At 39.2% G+C, this 12111-nt stretch overlaps 1 protein-coding gene across 5 annotated transcripts in view; it reads right to left on the bottom strand.

Moving 5' to 3' along the window:
- atp11a (ATPase phospholipid transporting 11A) overlaps nucleotides 1–12111 on the bottom strand; it is a 238339-nt gene that overhangs the window by 69968 nt on the left and 156260 nt on the right. The window lies entirely within an intron of this gene.

Genomic DNA, 12111 nt, shown 5'->3' with positions numbered 1-12111 from the left:
TTTATTTCATCCAAGAGTCAGTTATTACATTTTTGTTTATTAAGTGGAGTTTTTAACCAGGTTGTTTAATGGAATCTTGGAAAGTGAGAGAATGCCTGAGGAGTGGAGAAGAAGTGTACTGGTTTGCAGTAGTGGACTGCAGTAACTACAGGGGAATAAAATTGATGCAGCATGAAGTTATGGGAAAGAGCAGTGGAAGCTCAGTTAAGAATTGAGGTGATGATTAGTGAGCAGCAGTGTGGTTTCACACCAAGAAAGAGCACCACAAATGCGATGTTTGCTCTGAGGATGTTGATGGAGAAGTATAGAGAAGGCCAGGAGTTGCATTGCGTCTGTTTGGACCTGGAGAAAGCATATGACAGAGTTGTCGTATTGTATGAGGAAGTCAGGAGTGGCAGAGAAGTACGTAAGAGTTGTACAGGATATGTACGAGGAAAGTGTGACAGTGGTGAGGTCTGCGGTAGGAGTGACGGATGCATTCAAGTTGGAGGTGGGATTACATCAGGGATCAGCTCTGAGCCTTTTCTTATTTGCAATGGTGATGGACAGGTTGACAGACAAGATTAGACAGGAGTCCCTGTGGACTATGATGTTTGTTGATGACATTGTGATCTGTAGTGAGAGTATGGAGCAGGTTGAGGAGACCCTGGAGAGGTGGAGATATGCTCTAGAGAGGAGAGGAATGAAGGTCAGTAGGAACAAGATAGAATACATGTGTGTAAATGAGTGGGAGGTCAGTGGAATGGTGAGGATGCAAGGAGTAGAGTTGGAGAAGGTGGGTGAGTTTAAGTACTTGGGACCAACAGTAGAGAGTAATGGGGATTGTGGAAGAGAAGTGAAAAAGAGAGTGCAAGCAGGGTGGAATGGGTGGAGAAGAGTGTCAGGAGTGATCTGTGACAGACAGGCATCAGCAAGAGTGAAAGGGAAGGTCCACAGGACGGTAGTGAGACCAGCTATGTTATATGGGTTGGAGACGGTGGCACTGACCAGAAAGCTGGAGGTGGCAAAGTTAAAGATGCTAAGATTTGCATTGGGTGTGACGAGGATGGACAGGATTAGAAATGAGGACATTAGAGGGTCATCTCAGGTTGGACGGTTGGGAGACAAAGTCAGAGAGTCGAGATTGTACTGGTTTGGACATGTGCAGAGGAGATATGCTGGGTATATTGGGAGAAGGATGCTAAGGATAGAGCTGCCAGGGAAGAGAAAAAGAGGAAGGCCTAAGAGAAGGTTTATGGATGTGGTGAGAGAGGACATGCAGGTGATGAGTGTAACAGAACAAGACGTAGAGGACAGGAAGATATGGAAGAAGATGATCTGCTGTGGCGACCCCTAACGGGAGCAGCCGAAAGAAGAAGAAAAAGAAGTAGTTTTGTAACAATGAGTCTTACAGTACTTATAAATAATAGAGATAACAGAATGCTTTTCCATGTGTTAGTAGACTCCATTAATTAAATGCTTTTTAAGAATACATTACATTGGAGCTACAAACGGGGCTTGTGGAGGCTCAATGGCTTTCATACACAGCAGACTGCAATAAAATATGAAAACGGCATTGAATGAAGTGTTAGTGGTGGAGGATCATTGATTCATGGTTTTCAGTTTTCTTAAACATAATATTTTTAAAGTATACCCACTACAGTAATATCCATTGGAAAAATATCTGTTAATACATAATACTAGCATAAAATCAGCGTCAATTTTACCCTATGAAAGGAAAAGAAATAAGTTCCCTATCTAGCTATTAATATTAGTTAAAACACAACAATTCTTTAAAATTATACAAATAAGTAAGAACTTGTAAATGGACTGATAACCGGAATTCAAAAGGTAAATGATGAGCAAGAAGATCAAGGGCTTGTCGTGATTGTTTCATATATTTCTGAGACTGAAAGATCAGACGCTTCAGCCTCCCACCTACCAACATCACTGTCCATTTTTAAACCCGTCCTGTGTTCATATCATTTAGGGCAGCTGTGTCTTTCCCGTGTTATTAATTTAGTTCAAACACTATTTAGCAGCAGGTTGATAATGTCAGTTCTTTACAGTAATAATCTGCAGTTAATATTGTTCAATCAATGCTTATTTTTAGACAGACGTGGTCTTTTGCAGTAGGTGCTTCATGCAGTAGATGTGAACACACCTAAAAATTGCCATGTTAAAAATCCAGTTATAATTCCATTATTCTTATAATGTAATTTCTGAATGCTAGATACTTTAGTCACGTTAAGAAAACAAAGGCAGGTATGGAAAGTCAGGCGAGGCTTTCAGTGGTTTTAGATTTAGATGAATAGGAACTGAACTATCTGAGCTGTGAGAAATGTAGCAAAGTCTTAAGGTATAATGGACTCAAATCAGGTACTGTATTATATGTAAAATGCTGTACACTGTTTAATGTTTATTTTTAATTGTATTTTGGTCATCTTTTTTGGGGAGACATGCAAGTAAGAAATTCAAAACACTGAGCGCGCCTTGACAGGCTGGGTCAAAAACCCCAAGAAAGTGGCGTCAGGAATTTCTCTCATTAAGACCCTTTATATTTCCCAGGAATTTCTGAGGATGGTGTTTATATGAACTTTTTTTTTTTTTTTTTTTTTAGCTTTCAGTGTACCCTGAAGCAAATCTGAATTTTATTTTTTTTAAAACTTTTTTAAAAATTCTTTAAAAGGGTTTTTACTTGTGCCTGTGGCATTCTATTTAATTTCTGTAAATAAGTCGCTGAACTATTTGTTTATTTAGTTGCTTATTTTCAATAATATTTCATAAACATCTCTTGATAGTCTATTTTTCAATCTTTTACTGTTCTTTAAGTTGAACATTTGCTGCTAGTTTCAGCTTTCAATCCAATTGCTTTATTCACTTCTCAGCCTTTCAGTTTTCAAACCTTTGTCGGAATCTTCACCATTTTTTATGAAGAAATCCTTTCCACCCATTCAGACAGTTTTTATGTTCTCATTTTGTTTTTTTGAAAATATCTATTTTGCACTGTCTGTTATATGGAATACCAATTCGCTAATTTGTGTTTGCTAGGTCTTTTCTCGTGTCCAGAAAATGTGTTTTTTGGGTTTGGCACATATTTGTTTATTTTCAAAGACTACTTCAGACATATTCACAGATCACTATGACTCAAAAGATCATTCAGTCATTCTCATTTCTGTTACTTGGTCTTTATTGATATAGAAGGTATGTCCGTCTGATCCTTTCAGTAGAATATGATTTTTGTTTCAATTCTTCTTATTCCTTTGACTATGTCAGCCCAAATTATGGCATCTGCATTTTAACATTTCCTTCTTACTAGCTTTGTTTGAAATACACATTTGAAAAATTGTGTTCTCTGGTAGTCTTTTAGTCTGTTGTTGTTGTTTTAATTTCTGAAACTACAGCTCTAATATGCTAAAAATGTGGTTGCAAAAAATGCATTAGTATCTAATTGTTGAGGATTTCACATTCGGTCTTTTACATCACTACTGTGCCATTTAGTGTTTTTATAGACAGACAGACAGACAGATGTAAAATGCACCTTATAATAGATAGATAGATAGATAGATAGATAGATAGATAGATAGATAGATAGATAGATAGATAGATAGATAGATAGATAGATAGATAGATAGATAGATAGAAGGAAAGGCACTATATGATAGATAGATAGATAGATAGATAGATAGATAGATAGATAGATAGATAGATAGATAGATAGATAGATAGATAGATAGATAGATAGATAGATAGATAGATAGATAGATAGATAGATAGATAGATAGATGTAAAAGGCACTATCTATCTATCTAATACAGAGACAGATAGATAAGATAGATGTGAAAGGCACTATATAATAGATAAATAGATTGATTGATTAACAGGCAGATAGAACGTTATTTGTTCCCAAGATGAAATGTAGCTTTTTACAGAAGCTCTTTAAATAAATGTGGATTTAAATCACAGGTGCCGGCATTGTGCGGTAGAAAACGTGGTGCAATTCAAGGCGGGCAATGAGGTGTATGCGAGAGCAGTGCGTGACATCAGTACAGCCGCACTAAAAAAGATGACGGCGTGCACAACAAAGTGTCTGAACTTTGACTCAGAAAAAAGAAAGACCTTGTGAGAAGAATTAGGGAAAACATATCAGTTTTTGAATCTTAATTTTATCAGTTTGACAGGTTAAAAGATTAGGATTTATCTGCACAACACTCCCCAGTATTCTGTCAATTCTAGAAAGAAAGACATTAAACAATTTGAGCCACTGGCTACACCATTTGTTTTCTGGGGTCGCCTGCTCATCCTACTGAGATGTTCCACGTGGTGTCAGTTTTCATGTATAGTCTAACTTTGTGGGTCTTGGATGATGGTCCAGGGTCCTGAAAACATATTGTCACCTTTAGACCAACTTGCTTTAATCTGTAGTTTTGGTTAGTGATGCTGTAGGTGAAGGTGTGACTCCAACGGTAGTCGAGGGGGGGTTTGGGCATGGTCCCTAAATACTTTACTACTTTTGCAATGTTAATCATCCAAAATCATTCTTGACACCTAAAGTAATCCTTTGATGTACCTTTAAATTAATTCAACTTTGTAGCAGCACCTAAGCAATTGCACACTACAATATCAGTACTAAAAACTGAAACAAAAGCAAAAATAACACAATAATTCCCTCACCATTTCTGCAATATCATCTTTAAAATGAAATTATTTTTTTTCTCTTCATCTCCTTAAATCACTTCCTAACTCTGATCCCATCTAAACCAATTACATATTGATTTACATGTTGTTAATAACAGGTTCGTACATTTTTCTTGCTTTAGATTAGCAGTAATAGATTCACAGAGTTATTTTCTACCTGTGCCAGACACATCTCTCAAATGTTTGCAGTTTTATTTAATTTTTCTCCTCACCCTAATTTAGTTAGCTGATGTTTATATGCTGGTTGTGTCATATTACAGTTCGTCTCTGCATTGAGTGAATTGAGGGCCACAGACGCCAAGGCAGAATGAAAGAGGGACAGTGAGAGGATGCAATATTCCAATGTTTAGGAGTTTATTTCACTAAATGTTATGTAGAAGCTTACGCATTGTTTTTTTTTGTCGTCACCTTTTTTTTAACAATCAAATATCAAGTACAAAATTAGAACAAGGACAGCACAGTCATTTCTGTAAAGAATTCAAACTAACAAAAGAGCATTGTCTTTAAATGGAGAATGATATAAGCACCTTGTGCGTGTAAAGCTGTGGGGTATTTGATGCTTAAAATGCCTGCAAGTTTTCATGCTGCACCTGTTTTCCCAGCATTCAACTAAACAGCTAAACTCAAAAAGGGGGGTGAGACAGAGGAAAGGAGTCAGGTGGAGAACTTTGTTTCTTGGTGCAAAGGGAATTGTCTGCACCTTAACATCAGCAAAACCAAGTAACTGCTTATTGACTTTCACTGCATCAAAGAGCCTCTGTGTCTGGTCACTATTCAAGGAGTAGATGTAGAGGTGGTCCACTCCTACAAGTACTTGGGGGTCCACATTAATGACAGGTTGGACTGCTCTCAGAACACAGAGGAACTATATAAGAAATGGGAGAGCAGGTTCTTTGTCCTTAGAAGACTCTTTTCCTTTAATGTTAGTAGCCACATCCTTCAGATCTCCAACAAATCTGTTGTGACGACCAGTGCAGTTTTGTATGCTGTGGTGCGCTGGGCTGGTGACATCAAAAGAAACCCACAAAATTAACAAGCTCATTAAAAGGGTAGACTCAGTTTTGGAAACAAAGTCTGGACCCCCCAGAGGTAGTGGCAAAGGAGGGAATTAAAACAAAAGTGAGTAGTACTAGGGTGTTGTACCGTGTTAGCCATTATGAATGTGGAGAAAAGCCAAGCAAAATGACACCTTTTATTGGCTAACTAAAAAGATTACAATATGCAAGCTTTCGAGGCAACTCAGGCCCCTTCTTCAGGCCTGAGTTTTTATCTATCTATCTATCTATCTATCTATCTATCTATCTATCTATCTATCTATCTATCTATCTATCTATCTATCTATCTATCTATCTATCTATCTATCTATCTATCATATACTGCCTTTTATTTCTATCTAGCGATCTGTCTGTCTATCTATCTATAAAAACACTAAATGGCACAGTAGTGATGTAACAGTTCAAATGCAAAATGCTCAACAATTAGATACTAATGCATTTTTGGCAGCCACATTTTTAGCATATTAGAGCTGAAGTTTCAGAAATTAAAATATCTACTGTATCTATCTATCTATCTATCTATCTATCTATCTATCTATCTATCTATCTCTGTTATATAGTGCCTTTCATATCTGTCTGCAAATGTAATTATACAGTACTTTTCATATCTATCAATCTATGTATTATATAGTGCCTTTCATATTTATCTGTCTTTACGAATAAATGTTAGGTGGGGATGAGAAGTTGAATAAAAAGAAAGAAAAGGAAGAATTTCACAATTTAACTCACATCTGAGAAAAAGAATATGATTGGGCTACATCTGCTGCAGATTCTTAAAAGAGCTTTTTCTTTCATTTGTCTCAAGCAAAATTAACTTCTGTAATGCTTTATGAATATTACTCTACAATTAATTTTAAACATGACAGCAAGGCTCATAATTAGAGCCAAGAAGTATGACCATGCAACGGCAGTTCTTAAATCGTTCACTGACTTGCAATTAAATTTAGAGCCGATTTTAAAATGCATCTTCTTATCAGGTACCGTACTTAAAAGTCAAGAATGGTTCAGCTCTCCCATTACCACACAAAATTAATTAGTGCAGTCAGTTCAGGGCATACATTGCAGTCTCTTGAAGCTGGCCCTCTTTAAAATTCAAGGATAAACAAAATTTGTACAGTAAGCAGTTACTTCTGCTATAGGACACCCAAACTCTAGAATGAAGTCTCCTGAATTTACAGAAATTCCATCTGTTTCATCATTTAAATGAAGTCTGAGAACTTACTGTAGCATAACCATTCAACTGTTAGAGCTGACATATTCCTTCTCTATATTGCTTTTTAATTAATTATATATTTTTTGTTTTGTTTCACCATTAATTAGTCTTTTCTGTTTTCTTTCACTCTTTTTCTCTGAGACCTTGGTGGCAAGGTGGTCTGCCTTGAAATGGTTGCACCGACGCATGCTGGGTCTGTTGTCTGATTTTTTTCTTAACAAAATTGAAATTGTCATCTGCATAAAAATTAACATTTTCAGAATGTTGCTGTCACAGGTCTTATACATATTACAGATACAAGGTAGTTATATTTTTGTACATAAAGTATACAGGTAAGGCCATTGAAGTTATTGACAAGGTGAAAATGCGTTCATTTACCGGAATGGCATAACTTGTGGCAACAGTGGACAGACAGCGAGAAAAGAGGTTTCTTTGAACCAGCACCTCCATCAGTCTGTGAGCATCTGGTGCAGAATGAGCACAGAACAAGCAGCACTGATGTTCCCAATAGCTATGAACACTTCATAAAAATATATATATATATATATATTGTCACGCTTTGGTCACAGATTAGCACAGAAACACAGAAGGTTGTAGAGACAGGAACTTTATTCAAACACTGCAAACAAACATGTCTGTTTTTCAAAAGTTTAAACGTGCTCCTTGACAAGACGGAGATGACAGCTCCGTCTCACAATTAAAAAAATGCAAACATATCTTCCTCTTCAAAGGAGTGTGCGACAGGAGCAGGGAAAGATCAGAGAGCGAGAAAAGCAAACAATCAAAAATCGACAGGTGCTTTTCGGACTTTTAAGTATGCGAAGTACCGTGCGGATTGCACAGTAGATCGGCCGCAAGTAAGCCCAGCAAGCAAGGGAGTAATGTGAAGGTAGTCTTTCAGCGTTTTTTAACCTGTAGGGGTGCGATCAGCCCCCCAGCTCACAATAAATATATATATATATATATATATATATATATACAGTGCCCTGTAATAATATTTGAGAGAAAGACACATTTTTGCTTGAGTTAGCCCCCTGTTCCAAATCAAATACTTCAGACATGATTAAAGTGCTCATTGAAGACTTTCATTTAAGGGGATTTGCATACATTTCAATTACAGCATGTAAAAATAATTTTTCTACATGGTCCTCTGATTTCAGGACCAAGAAGTCCTATTTACTACTTTGTCTCATATCCCTTGTAGGCAATGACTGCTTGAAGTCTGTGATTCATAGACATCACCAGGTGCTGAGGATCTTCTCTGGTGATGCTCTGCCAAGCTTCTAATGTAGGCATTGTCAGCTCCCGCTTGTTTTGGTGGGGCAAATCCCATTAAGTTTTCTCTTCAGCATATGGAAGGCCTGCTCAATTGGATTTACATCAGGTGACTGGCTTGGCTATTCAAGTTTTCCATTTTTTAGTTTTCACAAACTCCTGTTTTGCCTTAGCAGTATATGTGGATCATTATCTTGTTGCAGGATGAAGCGCCATCCAGTAAGTTTGGAGGCATTTACTGGAACTTGAGCAGATCAGATGTTTCTACACACCTCAGAATTTATTGTGCAGCTGCCGTCAACAGTCCCGTCGCCAATGAAGAGAAGTGTGCCAGGACCTGTGGCAGCCATACATGCCTAAGCCATAACACTCCATCACCATGTCTAACAGATGAGGTGGTCTGCTTTGGAGCTTGGGCAGTTCCTTTTCATCCCCAAACTTGTTCTTGCCATCACTCTGACACAGCAGGTTCATCTTTGTCTCGTATGACCACATATTCTGCAGGCTCATTTAATTACTTTTTGCAACCTCTAATCTGGCCATCCCGTTTTTTTGTGGCTAACTAGTGGTTTGTATCCTGCAGTGTGTCCTCTGCATTTCTGTTCTAGTCGTCTCTGACACACACACACCTGCCTCCTGAAGACTGTTTCTGATCTGTCAGACAGGCGTTTGGGGCTTTTTCTTGACCATAGTGAGGATTCTTCTGTCATCAGCAGTGGAGATCTTCTTTGACCTACCAGTCCCTTTGTGATTTCTGAGCTCACTGGTGTGTTCTTTGTTCTTAATGATATTCCAGACAGTTGATTTAGGACATCCTACGGTTTTACAGATGTCTGTAATGGTTTTATTCTTGTTTTTCAACCTCATAATGGCCTCTTTGACTTTTATTGGCACAGCTCTTGTTGTCATGTTGAACAATGGCAGCTACAGACTACAAAGGTAGTCTGTAGGTAAAGGCAAGCCTAGGTATCTTATGAAGCAATGAAACACACGTGAGTAATCACAAACCTCTGTGACGGCAATTGTTCCAAACATTATGGTGCCCTGAAATGGAAGGACGGTGTCGAAAAAACATTGTCATTTCTACATACTCTAACTGAAATGTATGCAAATACCAAATAAAAAAATGTGCAAATAAAAGTCTGCAATGAGCACTTTAATCACAATGTCTGAATTGTTTGATTTGTAATTTTAAACTGTGGAGCAGAGGAGTGAAACGAGGAAAAATGTGTGCTTGTTCCAAATATCATGGAGGACATTGAATATGAATATTTTACTTTATACACTCTATTCCTAAAAGTATTGGGACGCCTGCCTTTACACACACATGAACTTTAATGACATCCCATTCTTAATACAGTTGGCTCACCCTTTGCAGCTATAACAGCTTCAACTCTTCTGGGAAGGCTTTCCACAAGGTGTAGGAGTGTGTTTATGGGAATGTTTGACCAGGAGAGCATTTGTGAGGTCAGGCACTGACATTGGACGAGAAGGCCTGGCTCACTCATAGTCTCCGCTCGAATTCATCCCAAAGGTGTTCTGTCGGGTTGAGGTCAGGGCTCTGTTCAGGCCAGTTCTCCACACCAAACTCGCTCCTCCATTTCTTTATAGACCTTACTTTGTGCACTGGTGCTTGTGCAGTCATGTTGGAACAGGAAGGGGCCATCCCCAAAGTTGGGAGCATGAAATTGTCCAAAATGGCTTTGTATGCTGAAGCATTAAGAGTTCCTTTCACTGGAACTAAGGGGCCAAGCCCAACCCCTGAAAAACAACCCCACACTATAATCCCCCCTCCACCAAACTTTACATTTGGCACAATGCAGTCGGGCAAGTATCGTTCTCCTGGCAACTGCCAAACCCAGACTCGTCCATTGGATTGCATGATTTGTCACTCCAAAGGACACTGCTGCTCTTAGAGTCCAATGGTGGTTGGCTTTACACCACTGCCTTCAACGCTTTGCATTGCATCTGGTGATGTAAGGCTTGGAAGGAAACCCATTCCATGAAGTTCTTGAGCTTCTGGAGGTCTGTAGCTATTGACTCTGTAGAAAGTTGGCAACTGCTGCACATTGTGTGCCTCAGCATGCGCTGTCCCTGCTCTGTGATTTTACGTGGCCTACCACTTTGTGGCTGAGTTGCTGTTGTTCCCAGTTGCTTCCACTTTGTTAATAATACCACTTAGTAGTGAGGAAATTTCACAAATGGACTTATTACACAGGTGGCATCCTATCACAGTACCAGGCTTGAAATCACTGAGCTCCTGAGAACGACCCATTCTTTCACAAATGTTTGTAAAAGTCGGCTGCATGCCGAGGTGCTTGAGTTTATACACCTGTGGCCATGAAAGTGACTGGAACACCTGAATTCAATGATTTGGAGGGGTGTCCCAATACTTTTGGTAATAAAGTGTATGTGACTGGCCATCTGCTAGTCCACCTCATTAACTTTACCACATCTTGGGCCCATAGCTCTCTTATCAGAACTGAAGAGCAACACCCCATCATAAGCAACAGTGTGCCCCCAAACCATGTAAATGCAGCTAATCTGCAATTTGACTGGGCTTTTAGAGTTCAAAATTAGTAAGGTCTAAGAATGGTTACCATGTGGTGTGATAGTGGTTGCAAGCCAGCAGCACACACTTGTTAGATGTGATGGTATAACAGCCGTCATCTGCAGTGCCAAGTTTTTAGTGTTTTTTAGAAATGTTTTAATTAGGTTGAAAATAGTCCCCGTGGACTATGATGTTTGCTGATGACATTGTTATCTGTAGCGATAGTAGAGAGCAGGTTAAGAAAACCCTGGAGAGGTGGAGATATGCTCTAGACAGGAGAGGAATGAAGGTCAGTAGGAACAAGACAGAATACATGAGTGTAAATGAGAGGGAGGTCAGTGGAATGGTGAGGATGCAGGGAGTAGAGTTGGAGAAGGTGGAGGAGTTTAAATATTTGGGATCAACAGTACAGAGTAATGGGGATTGTGGAAGAGAGGTGAAAAAGAGAGTGCAGGCAGGGTGGAATGGGTGGAGAAGAGTGTCAGGAGTGATCTGTGACAGACGGGTATCAGCAAGAGTGAAAGGGAAGATCTACAGGACGGTTGTGAGACCAGCTATGTTATATGGGTTGGAGACGGTGGCACTGACTGGAAAGCAGGAGACAGAGCTGTAGATGGCAGAGTTAAAGATGCTAAGATTTGCTTTGGGTGTGACGAGGATGGACAGAATTAGAAATTAGTACATTAGAGGGTGAGCTCAGGTGGGACGATTGAGAGACAAAATCAGAGAGGCGAGATTGCATTGGTTTGGACATGTGCAGAGGAGAGATGCTGGGGATAATAAAAGAAGGATGTTAAGGATAGAGCTGCCAGGCAAGAGAAAAAAAGGAAGGCCTAAGAGGAGGTTTATGGATGTGGTGAGAGAGGACATGCAGGCGATGGGTGTAATAGAACAAGATGCAGAGGACAGGAAGATATGGAAGACAATGATCCGCTGTGGCAACCCCTAACAGGAGCAGCCGAAAGAAAAAGATAAAAAGGTTGAAAACAAAGTGTCTGTAGTGCACTGGCTATGCAAAAACAAATCTCCACTTTTGAGTCACAACCCAAGATCAGATTTTGCCTGCTTCTTGGTAGGAGATTATCACAGATGTTACAGCAGGTGCTCCCTGAATAAGCACATAGCTGCAGTTCAGAGAAGCATCTCCTGAAGATGAAGACTGATACTGCTGATCAGCAACGAAACTGACTGATGAAAACATTCAGGAGGCGCAGCAAACTGTGTGCAAAGCATTCAACCCATTAAACCACAGCTTTGCAACTTAAAATTTCATGCGGTGACACCTACAGAGACGATGAATTGCCAGCTTGAGAAATTTTGAATTGCCAGCGCCATGTAAA

The sequence above is a fragment of the Erpetoichthys calabaricus genome, chromosome 4 (assembly GCF_900747795.2).
Source record: "Erpetoichthys calabaricus chromosome 4, fErpCal1.3, whole genome shotgun sequence".
Taxonomy (NCBI): Eukaryota; Metazoa; Chordata; class Cladistia; order Polypteriformes; family Polypteridae; genus Erpetoichthys; species Erpetoichthys calabaricus.
This window is presented reverse-complemented; position numbering and strand designations above follow the sequence as displayed.